This window comes from Rhinoderma darwinii, unplaced genomic scaffold, assembly GCF_050947455.1.
Source record: "Rhinoderma darwinii isolate aRhiDar2 unplaced genomic scaffold, aRhiDar2.hap1 Scaffold_562, whole genome shotgun sequence".
In the NCBI taxonomy this organism is placed as follows: Eukaryota; Metazoa; Chordata; class Amphibia; order Anura; family Rhinodermatidae; genus Rhinoderma; species Rhinoderma darwinii.
In genome coordinates this window covers 126,634-137,711 of record NW_027464114.1, presented here as the reverse complement: position 1 = coordinate 137,711, position 11,078 = coordinate 126,634, and the positions used below count along the sequence as shown (strand labels likewise).

The 11,078-nt window shown below is 45.1% G+C and overlaps 1 long non-coding RNA gene across 2 annotated transcripts; it reads right to left on the bottom strand.

The window, feature by feature from the left end:
- Window positions 1-5,211: 5,211 nt before the first annotated feature.
- On the bottom strand, window positions 5,212-9,915 carry LOC142723857 (uncharacterized). 2 transcript variants are annotated; one of them, XR_012875717.1, is made up of 4 exons: window positions 9,844-9,915; window positions 5,751-5,833; window positions 5,556-5,666; window positions 5,212-5,371 (listed from the first exon to the last, which is right to left on the bottom strand). It is a non-coding gene; the product is annotated as an uncharacterized LOC142723857 (long non-coding RNA). The 2 variants fall into 2 exon arrangements; XR_012875719.1 differs by having other exon boundaries at window positions 5,751-5,830; window positions 9,844-9,911.
- Between the last annotated feature and the right edge of the window lie 1,163 nt (window positions 9,916-11,078).

Below are 11,078 nucleotides of genomic sequence, written 5' to 3'. Positions count from 1 at the left end.
GAGCATTTACAGTGTGGCAGCATTTACAGTGTGGCAGCATTTACATTGTGGCAGCATTTATAGTGTGGCAGCATTTATAGTGTGGCAGCATGTACGGTGTGGCTGCATGTACGGTGTGGCATCATACCAGCGGAGCCCTGTGTCATCATACCAACCAGCTTGTGTGGCATCCTATACAGGGATATTGTGTGGCATCATACCAAGTAAGGTGGTGTGCCATTATATCAAAGAAAGTTGTGTGGCAGCATATGCAGGGAGGCATGTGGCAGCGTATACTGTTTTTTATTTGACGTTTTGGGAGAGATATGTATCAACTTTTGTTTCAAATTGACAGTTATGGCGCCCAAGAGAAGTAGGAAATCCTGTGATGACAATAAACCAATAGCAAAACGAATACCACCAACATTTACCCCAGAGGAGAAAGCAAAAAGAGCACAGGAGGTAAGACTTTGTGCAGTTGATGTCTGTGAAATGCTTCACTGTGCTGTTGGATAGCACGCTGACTCTTGCATTTGTGGGGGGCCAAGCACACCCCCATATACTTGTTTGAATGGAAATCAAACCGTTCAAAAAGTTAAATTTGTAAGCCAACTTTTGGTCCTCCATTACATTCCGAATATTGCTTCCTATATTTTTTTTGTCTTTTCACTCACCTTCACCGTTGACGTTAGTGGAGCGAACACTATAGAATATACCTATGTTTTGGGTCTCACTTTTAGATGGAAAAATGTAATTATTAGATGTACATGTTCACTACACAAATCAATGATAAATAAGTCAATGTCCATCTGTTCCTTTCTGTACTGTTGTCACAATCTGTATTTTATTGTGCAAATTTTGTTTTGTTTTTTAGAGAGCAATATTAGAGCAGGAACTAAGAGAAAGGTGTCCCAGATATCAGGATCCAAATATAATTCTTGTACAACAGCCAATGAGAAAACGGGCAGAACAGAGTGCGAGCCAAACTCCTTCAGCGTCCGTGCAACCGGTGGAATCGTGGTGTCAGTGTGGGAACTGCATTAATTTGCCGACAGAAGAGGAATGCGTCTGTTGCAAAGTTATACGTAATGTGCTAAACAAAATGGAGGAAGATGAGCCGATTAGTTGCATAACAGAGCATCATACTTTTATTGGCACATGTCTGAACAAGGAACAACTGACCCTATGTGAAAGCTATAGATGTTTTGGTCCAACACGTCAAGCACCGCTAAATAACAGGTAAGGAAATTATGTGGTCCTTGGAACATTAGAAGGAAATTTTGTTCTTGTTACACGCAGCAATCAAACAATGTCTGTCGCTCCAGCGTTTGGGAGCCGTTATGTATTATTCTAAAGAATCTTAGCATGTCAGGGGTGACAGTATACGATTGGGGTCTGTATAGTGTGCAAATATGATTGCCTAAAATTTTTTTTTTCTGATGTATAGGTCCTTACGGATGGTTGCATACAGAATGTTCACCGTGTGGGTTCACGGTTACCTTGGACGAAAAAACAGGCGTACTATTCCAGCATGTGCAGTTCAGAAAGTCAGAGCAATGTTTCCAGAAGAAAATCAAGTATATGTTGGTTTCAAGCTAGCCACTGACAATAATGCTTCGGAAATGGCCGATTTTTGAAATGTGTTTGTTTACTTTACTATGCTATCTGTTTCAATAAAAAAAAAATTAAAATCCAAACTTTGAATGTTTATTTATTATAAGATATTAACACAGCATAAGTATTGTACATAACAAAACAAAATATACAGGATATAAACTGCTATTGTTGATTCTGAGGAAGGCGAAAACCCATTGTTATTTACGTTTTGCTCATTAGTGAGGGAAATTCCTTCCCGACTCCAAATATGGCAATCAGACTAAATCCCAGAATCAACACCCAATATCCACAGATAGTTTGCTTACAAATTATTACAGTAACAGGCAATATAAATAGTGGCAAATAGTTGTACGCTTTTTTAGTAGAAGGGCAAACACAACATAGTTCAGTACATTAAAAACGTGACTTGTGAGCTAGAACAGTTGATGCTTTATCCGGCCGTGGTTCTGTGGCTATGTTTGGTGGTAGGGTCAATGTACGTGTTTGCCAACTATGTTCAATTTCTTGTTTTGTCAATTTGATCACATTTACAAACATAGGAAAGAGGTGTGAGAAAGACATTGGTACGTACTCTTTCTTTGCAGTCCATTTTTTGCTTAGTTTAGAGAAAATTACATTATACCTCATGCTACCAAGCCGATCCGACTTTGTGGTCTGTCGGTGGACTCTAGATTGTTCCCGTTTTGTATTATGATTATGGGCCAAAACAGCAAGTTTTGTCCGTGCTTCCATTCCGTCTAAAGAAAAATGTATTCTTTTCGGTCTGTATTTTAGAATAAAGCTGTGGAATACCTCGATTTTTCCTGTATGACAGAAAGATGACAAGTGGGGCAAGTCTTTCAATAATTGTTTATCTTTGACAATCTTTTCTAGCGCATGATAGGCTGCCGATGTTGTTGACATCCAATTGTGTTTGCGATCGTCATCAATGTCTAAACATCTGTGATCACATTGTGTGAGAATGTCCCCCGGGAATTCATGTACATTACAAATATGTTGAAGTAGAGAGAGCCATTTTTCCCGCAGCACATCCACATTGCCGCAACTAGTACTACAGCAGTACCAAAAATGATTGGTTATTGACGTGATCCAATCAACAATTTGTGAACAGTTTTTTTTTTTACTTGCAGCCTTCAGCTTCTTACGAATGGACTTAGCATAATGCCATATATCAAATTGATGTCCAATCTCGGGGTATTGTTCACGTATTTTTTTGCGTATGGAGACATGACGGTCTGTTGCAAGAACATACACATTGAGCCCATCTTGAATAACACGGTTGAGACAGTTTTGAAAGGCCAAACTTTCCATAGCCACAGAAGATGTGGTTTGTGTAACCTGAACGATTTCAAAGTCAACAATCTTGTCGCTCTTGTAATCCATCAATGTGTACACACAATATTTTGCATTATGCCCAGGGCTATCACATTGTCCGTCACCAAGGAGACACAATGGTGTTTGTTTGATTTCTTTATGAAGTTCCATTTTTTCTTGTTTCCAGTGAATGTCCACCACTGGAAATAAGAATTTTCTTTGGTGACGAAAGAAAGTGGAATGTGAAATAAATTGCACCCCAATCGATTTACAAATGTCAGACATCTTGGCATAGTTCCCACCATTAAATAAAATGGAAGCTGCAATCAGAACATTCCCAACCGGGATACGATTACACTTGGGTTGACTTTCCCAAAAATAATCATGTCCATTGGGACATTTCCCTTGTAGCGAAAGATAGGTACCTTGCTGGAATTTGACTGTGTTTTCAATTTTGTGGCCACAGAAACACGCGCACTGAGCAACCAGTACATCTAAAGCCGATTCAAAAACCAAAAATTTACGTTCTTTTACTAGCTCTTCATCTGCTGGTTCGGAAAACAAATTTGTTGTCACGTTGTCAAATGATAAACTAGAATCTGGTGGTTCGTAGTCCAGATCTGTTGGATCATTTATGACAGTAGAAGAAACAAAGCTTTCCTCGGGATCCTCAAATATGACTTTGCTTGATGTTTGTCTTTGTAAGCGGGGGGTTGAGAACGTAGATGGGTAAAAATGATCCAACTTCATTGTTATTTCGTTAGCAAAACAAAGTTCTTCCTCTGGAAACTGGCATCCTCTATCCACTGTGAAGATGTGTGATTGAGTGGTTGCATCTCTTATTCTTTTGAAAGGTGTGTTGGTGGCTCTCGTTGACAATGTCGTATGTGGGGTGTTTGTTGCTGCATTTCTTTCGAAAAATTTCCTCTTGACACCAATTTTTACATGTTTCACTCCCATGACTTTGGACATTGACGTTGGTGGATCGTTTTGCATTGAGGTACCGGTCGAAGCGTATGTAATTCTGTTGGTGGATGTAGTAGGCAAAGGCAATTGCATGCATTGTGTTGCACAAGAATAAGTGTCTTCCTCTTCTGTACGTTTCCGTTTAGATGGTGGACACTCTGTTTCCTGATAAGGGAATATCGTGGGAATTGCACTTTCCTTCAGCCATCGTATCTTCTTTTCCGACTTAAAAACATAACAGTCTTCTGCAAAGTGTTTGGAACATAGTCTAAATAAATCTTGTTTTTTCCCATCAAAAATTCGTTGTGAGAGTGCATCTAGATTGTCCAACGATTGTCTGGCCTGTTGGAGCCAAACTTTTATCTTGTCAATGTTGCCTGGGAAAACATGCAGGGTCACTCCTTGAGAGTAAGTAGCTCGATTAGACCGACTGTCACAACTAGAGACAATGCACGACGGCATTTCTATCAAAAAAGTAAATGTAAATATTATGGCATGAGAAAAGATCATTACGTTAATAGCGATGGATTACATAAAGATAGTTGATACCCCGAATCAGGTGTATTTGTGTACTACCATACTTACTATTCCAATTTAGATGTGTGAGTTTGCCTTTTCTAAGTGCAAGAGTAAAACTATAGTTTGGCTAAAATTATATTGACCACAGCGTTTTTTGAAGACATAACATCACATTTGTGGCAGTTCTTGGATCACCGCTTGCGAAGTCACCCATATTTATCACACACATGTGACCTATGTTGTGTTGTAGATTGTCATGTGGAGAAGTGAGTATTCTACATGTTACCTTGTTTATAGGTAACTGTTTGGCACTGGGAATTTACGGTTCACCAAGGCACAAAATAGTGTGTCTTTTTAGACTATCATTGTAAAACCGTCAATGATCTCAGTGCCATACAGTTTCACCATGTCAATGTTTGAGTATAGTTTTTTTTGGCTGACCAACACATTTTTTGTTTTGATTTGTTTGTATGTAATAGAGACAGTGAATTAAAGAGAATAGCATTTATAAACCAATTTTTTTTTATTGATGAAGCCATAACTGCCTTCCACAGTAACACATTTGAAGTGTCCCATCATAAACACAAATATAAAACTTACATGCATAACACAAAAAGTTTGGGTAACATAGTCACAAAAATATAGTTCGGTTAAAAAGTCAACATCGACGGATAGGGACCAACATATAAAAGTAGAATTTTGTAGACGGAAATGTAAAAGAGATTTAGATTGCAAATACACACATGTCAACGACAATCACTAAGAAGTTATCAGCAGATGACAAAAACTTGCTTCGTCACAGGTTTATGGACCTTCACCAGCAGATGAAAACAACTTGTTTCCCTCATCTCATCATCAAACCGGATCCTTTAGCAGCAGGTGAAAACCCCTTTCTTTGTCACATATTACCACCGTACCTTCACATTGTATTACAGAACGTTTCAGCCAATCATGCGGCATGTCAAAGTTATATTTCCTACAGAAGAATAAAATAAATAATTTAGGAATGGATTGATCAACTTCAAGCATTGCACTATGCGCAACATGGTCGCTTTTGAAGAATGTCATCCCTGTCTGCTCACTCTACATAGTTTGGCTCCTCTGATGAACTTGTGTGTCATGTATGTTTATATGAACTACCTATGTTAGGGATTACTTACTTTCTAGAATTCGTAACTTATGCTGCTCAGAATGGCCTGTTCGTCTAAACGTTGGTAATCCGCTCTGGTTGCTGCTGTCGTCGTCTGTATCTGATAGCGTTGCTTTGCCTCCTGTTAAAAGAAGTACAATAATATATTTAAAAAAACATAATTGCCAATTATTGTACGTTTAGGGTAGTCCCCTCGCTCCCGCACCTGTTCAAAGTATCTATGCTCCTCGAATACACTCCTCACGGTTGTGTTTTCACTGGCGCGCTCCCTCTCCTCCTGGTAAACTGCTGATCAAAAAGTCACACACATTGTGTGATTAGATAAAGTGATGTACAAATAGCTGCCACACTCTAAATGCTGCCACACTCAAAATGCAGCCACACTCTAAATGCTGCCACACTCTAAATGCTGCCACACTCTAAATGCTGCCACACTCTAAATGCTGCCACACTCTAAATGCTGCCACACTCTAAATGCAGCCACACTCTAAATGCTGCCACACTCTAAATGCTGCCACACTCTAAATGCTGCCACACTCTAAATGCTGACACACTCTGAATGCTGCCACACTCTAAATGCTGCCACACTCTAAATGCTGCCACACTCTAAATGCTCCCACACTAAATGCAGCCACACTCTAAATGCTGCCACACTCTAAATGCTGCCACACTCTAAATGCTGCCACACTCTAAATGCTGACACACTCTGAATGCTGCCACACTCTAAATGCTGCCACACTCTAAATGCTGCCACACTCTAAATGCTGCCACACTCTAAATGCTGCCACACTCTAAATGCTGACACACTCTGAATGCTGCCACACTCTAAATGCTGCCACACTCTAAATGCTGCCACACTCTAAATGCTGCCACACTCTAAATGCTGCCACACTCTAAATGCTGCCACTATGGAAATGCTGCCACTCTGGAAATGCTATACGCAACCTATACGCTGCCACAACGTATACGCTGCCACAAGGTATACGCTGAGCCAACCTATACGCTGCCACAAGGTACACGCTGCCACAAGGTATACGCTGCCACAAGGTATACGCTGAGCCAACCTATACGCTGCCACAAGGTATACGCTGAGCCAACCTATACGCTGCCACAAGGTATACGCTGCCACAAGGTATACGCTGCAACAAGGTATACGCTGCCACAACGTATACGCTGCCACAAGGTATACGCTGCCACAACGTATACGCTGCCACAAGGTATACGCTGCCACAAGGTATACGCTGCCACAAGGTATACGCTGCCACAAGGTATACGCTGCCACAAGGTATACGCTGAGCCAACCTATACGCTGCCACAAGGTATACGCTGAGCCAACCTATACGCTGCCACAAGGTATACGCTGCCACAAGGTATACGCTGCAACAAGGTATACGCTGCCACAACGTATACGCTGCCACAAGGTATACGCTGCCACAAGGTATACGCTGCCACAAGGTAGACGCTGCCACAAGGTATACGCTGCCACAAGGTATACGCTGCCACAACGTATACGCTGCCACAAGGTATACGCTGCCACAAGGTATACGCTGCCACAAGGTATACGCTGCCACAAGGTATACGCTGCCACAAGGTATACGCTGCCACAAGGTATACGCTGCCACAAGGTATACGCTGCCACAAGGTATACGCTGCCACAAGGTATACGCTGCCACAAGGTATACGCTGAGCCAACCTATACGCTGCCACAAGGTATACGCTGAGCCAACCTATACGCTGCCACAAGGTATACGCTGCCACAAGGTATACGCTGCCACAAGGTATACGCTGCCACAAGGTATACGCTGCCACAAGGTATACGCTGCCACAAGGTATACGCTGCCACAACGTATACGCTGCCACAAGGTATACGCTGCCACAAGGTATACGCTGCCACAAGGTATACGCTGAGCCAACCTATACGCTGCCACAAGGTACACGCTGCCACAACGTATACGCTGCCACAAGGTATACGCTGAGCCAACCTATACGCTGCCACAAGGTACACGCTGCCACAAGGTATACGCTGCCACAAGGTATACGCTGAGCCAACCTATACGCTGCCACAAGGTATACGCTGAGCCAACCTATACGCTGCCACAAGGTATACGCTGCCACAAGGTATACGCTGCAACAAGGTATACGCTGCCACAACGTATACGCTGCCACAAGGTATACGCTGCCACAACGTATACGCTGCCACAAGGTATACGCTGCCACAAGGTATACGCTGCCACAAGGTATACGCTGCCACAAGGTATACGCTGCCACAAGGTATACGCTGCCACAAGGTATACGCTGCCACAAGGTATACGCTGAGCCAACCTATACGCTGCCACAAGGTATACGCTGAGCCAACCTATACGCTGCCACAAGGTATACGCTGCCACAAGGTATACGCTGCAACAAGGTATACGCTGCCACAACGTATACGCTGCCACAAGGTATACGCTGCCACAAGGTATACGCTGCCACAAGGTAGACGCTGCCACAAGGTATACGCTGCCACAAGGTATACGCTGCCACAACGTATACGCTGCCACAAGGTATACGCTGCCACAAGGTATACGCTGCCACAAGGTATACGCTGCCACAAGGTATACGCTGCCACAAGGTATACGCTGCCACAAGGTATACGCTGCCACAAGGTATACGCTGCCACAAGGTATACGCTGCCACAAGGTATACGCTGAGCCAACCTATACGCTGCCACAAGGTATACGCTGAGCCAACCTATACGCTGCCACAAGGTATACGCTGCCACAAGGTATACGCTGCAACAAGGTATACGCTGCCACAAGGTATACGCTGCCACAAGGTATACGCTGCCACAAGGTATACGCTGCCACAAGGTATACGCTGCCACAACGTATACGCTGCCACAAGGTATACGCTGCCACAAGGTATACGCTGCCACAAGGTATACGCTGCCACAAGGTATACGCTGCCACAAGGTATACGCTGCCACAAGGTATACGCTGCCACAAGGTATACGCTGCCACAAGGTATACGCTGAGCCAACCTATACGCTGCCACAAGGTATACGCTGAGCCAACCTATACGCTGCCACAAGGTATACGCTGCCACAAGGTATACGCTGCAACAAGGTATACGCTGCCACAACGTATACGCTGCCACAAGGTATACGCTGCCACAAGGTATACGCTGCCACAAGGTAGACGCTGCCACAAGGTATACGCTGCCACAAGGTATACGCTGCCACAACGTATACGCTGAGCCAACCTATACGCTGCCACAAGGTATACGCTGCCACAAGGTATACGCTGCCACAAGGTATACGCTGCAACAAGGTATACGCTGCCACAACGTATACGCTGCCACAAGGTATACGCTGCCACAAGGTATACGCTGCCACAAGGTAGACGCTGCCACAAGGTATACGCTGAGCCAACCTATACGCTGCCACAAGGTATACGCTGCCACAAGGTATACGCTGCCACAAGGTATACGCTGCCACAAGGTATACGCTGAGCCAACCTATACGCTGCCACAAGGTATACGCTGCCACAAGGTATACGCTGCCACAAGGTATACGCTACAACACTGGAAATGATGACACTCTGCTTTTGCTGCCACAGGCCTCCATGATATGCTGACACAGGCCTCCCGTATATGATGCCACAGACCTCCCCTATATGATGCCACAGGCCTCCCCTATGTGATGCCACAGGCCTCCCCGATATGATGGCACAGGCCTCCCGTATGATGGCACAGGCCTCCCCTATATGATGCCACAGGCCTCCCCTATATGATGCCACAGGCCTCCCCTATATGATGCCACAGGCCTCCCCGATATGATGGCACAGGCCTCCCGTATGATGGCACAGGCCTCCCCTATATGATGCCACAGGCCTCCCCTATATGATGCCACAGGCCTCCCCTATATGATGCCACAGGCCTCCCCTATATGATGCCACAGGCCTCCCCTATATGATGCCACAGGCCTCCCTGATTTGATGGCACAGGCCTCCCGTATGATGCCACAGGCCTCCCTGATATGATGGCACAGGCCTCCCGTATGATGGCACAGGCCTCCCCTATATGATGCCACAGGCCTCCCCTATATGATGCCACAGGCCTCCCCCATATGATGCCACAGGCCTCCCCTATATGATGCCACAGGCCTCCCCTATATGATGCCACAGGCCTCCCTGATTTGATGGCACAGGCCTCCCGTATGATGCCACAGGCCTCCCTGATATGATGGCACCGGCCTCCCGTATGATGACACAGGCCTCCCTGATATGATGACACATGATGCCTATTTCGGCGTTACTTACCGCCTCGCTGTTCCCCCACGGTGGTCCTCCCAAGTCGCCTCGCTCGTCCTCCTACGTCGCCTCGCTCGTCCTCCTACGTCGCCTCGCTCGTCCTCCACCGTCGCCTCGCTCGTCCTTCCACGTCCGATTCCCTGGAACACCTCGTCCTTCCTTGTCCTCCTCGTCCGACTCGCTGCTCCTCCTCCGTCGCCTCGCTCGTCCTTCCACGTCCGACACACTGGTCCTTCCTTGGCCGCCTCGTCCTCGAAGTGTCCCCTCGCTGGTCCTGGTCCGCCTCGATGGTCCTGGTCCGCCTCGATGGTCCTGGTCCGCCTCGATGGTCCTGGTCCGCCTCGATGGTCCTGGTCCGCCTCGATGGTCCTGGTCCGCCTCGATGTTCCTGGTCCTCCTCAGAGCGTCTCCTCGCAGGTATGCTCGCACTACAACCTCCTTCCACTGTGTAGTCGCTTTGAAAATGGCGGCACACAATGTAAGGAGGTTTGAAGACATTGAAAGCCCTCCCTCTCCTGGCACTTGCCAGGATAAGGGAGGGGGGATTCTGTGAGCTCACTAGAGCGAGTCACTTTTCCCAAAATTTGCAGCAGAAAAGCTATGTGGTTGCTTTACCACATGCAATGCTGCAATTTTGTGAATGGCTCCATCTAGTGACCAGAAATGGGAAATACTATAAAATTGAATCCAATTGAATACAATTTATAATATTTCCTGACTCTTAAAAAAAATAAAAAAAATTGGAACAATGTTTAATCACCCACACACTAAATGTTTAATTTTTAAAAAAAAAACATGTTTTTCTGGCAACACATTCCCTTTAACAGGGCATATGAGAGGGCAAGGCGTTCAACACGGATCCAACTCCTTCACCCTACCACCAAGAGAAATGTGGATTCGACAATCAGGTATGTCACTACCTACCATGACAGGTGGGGGCAGATGAGGAAATGTCTGGCCAAACACTGGTCTATATTACAAACCGATATTACCTTATCAAAGATTCTCCCTGCAAAACCTGCAGTAGCATCGAGAAGAGCAAGGAATCTTCCCGATACCCTTGTCCACAGTTACCACCAACCCCAAAGTATTAAACCAATCTTTGGAGCGTCCAAACCAAAATGGGGCTGTCGCCCCTGCGGAAGATGTATAGCCTGCCCAAATGTGGCTAACAGCGATTAATTTGTGGATTCGACTGGCAAGATGACATACAAAATCACTTGGCCAATCAACTGTGGTACCAA